Source organism: Nicotiana sylvestris, chromosome 9 (genome assembly GCF_000393655.2).
Source record: "Nicotiana sylvestris chromosome 9, ASM39365v2, whole genome shotgun sequence".
Classification (NCBI taxonomy): Eukaryota; Viridiplantae; Streptophyta; class Magnoliopsida; order Solanales; family Solanaceae; genus Nicotiana; species Nicotiana sylvestris.
Window position 1 is genome coordinate 166,461,517 of NC_091065.1, and position 1,382 is coordinate 166,462,898.

The 1,382-nt window shown below is 30.5% G+C and overlaps 1 non-coding gene across 1 annotated transcript; it reads right to left on the bottom strand.

Annotated features, from left to right (window-relative positions):
* Nucleotides 1-545: 545 nt before the first annotated feature.
* TRNAD-GUC (transfer RNA aspartic acid (anticodon GUC)) lies at nucleotides 546-617 on the bottom strand. Its single transcript has one exon. It is a non-coding gene; the product is annotated as a tRNA-Asp (tRNA).
* Between the last annotated feature and the right edge of the window lie 765 nt (nucleotides 618-1,382).

Sequence of the window (1,382 nt, forward strand, 5' to 3'; positions counted from 1 at the left end):
GATTTAACTCGGATTAACGGGTTGGTGCGGTTTATCGATTTCCTTTGCACGCCCCTACCCACAACTTTGATGAAAATGTGGTAATCTTCTGATTTTTTTTTATTGTGTATTTGTGTTGGCATGTAAATGTTCAAAGACTCTATTGCACCTACACTTTTTTTTTTGGTTGCTAATTCAAAGCCATTTATTTAAGAGAGAAACTTAAAAAAGTATTATTACAACCGAAGCCAATTCTAAACGAAACAGTCTCCAAATAGTCTTTGGCGAAATTGTAAACAAACGAAAGTAGATATACTTCAAGTTCGTATAGGTCCCTAATTTGCTCCTTTGTTGAAAAGGTAGATCCATCCAATTTGGGTAAAAAAGTAGACAATTTCACAAGAGTGGCAAATAATCTCGACAATAATTGAGATACGTTATGCTGGCAAAAATAATGAAACATCCAAGAGAAAAAATAGCATGACAATTGTTTTAAGTAACACATGAACAAGATGCGAAAGTAGAAATAAAAAGTAATTGCTGGAAAAGGCTCACCAAAATAAAATCGCCGTTGCCGGGGATCGAACCCGGGTCACCCGCGTGACAGGCGGGAATACTTACCACTATACTACAACGACTTGTTATTTTAGACGGTCATACACATTTTATTAAACCTTATAAATGCAGAATTCGTTAATGAATACATGGAGAAATAAGCTTGATAATATTTTTCAAATGTACAAAAAGGTTTTAACAATTGAATAAAGCTAGTTAAAGTTGAAATCATTAGCTTGCTCCTATTAGTTTACTAACTTGGTGCATATGTGTTAGAGTCAGCGCTACACAGATTAACTATTAATCTGCAATAATTTGCAAATGGTGAAATTTTTCTTTTAGAGATTTAATTAGGTAAAATTTTACATGTCCAAACATAATTTCAAATTTCAAATATCATTTTTCAACTTAATTCCAAATACTATGTTTTTTCAAAAATTATACTCTAATCCATAATAACTTAATAAGTGACCTTTTAGCCTTTTTATTTTGGTCCAAAATAAGTTTCTTTTTACATAATCAAAGAAGAAATTAAATTTATTTTTTCAAAATTTATTTACATATCCTAATGTGTCAATGCAACGATTAATTAAGGGTAGTAATATATCTTTTTCTTTAGGAGTTTATATTTTCTTAAGTAGTGTGTCAAAAATTAAAAAATCAGTTATTATAGACCGGAGGAATTAATTTCCTTAATCTTGGCTCACGTCTGCCAACCCTCTAATTAATTACAAGAGCCTTTTCATAGATTTTGTGGTCATAACTCACACTACTTCTACTACTACAACTAGTACCAAAAAAATTAAAGTGTGGTTATAAAAGAAATAGTAGTATATATTTTAAAGAAA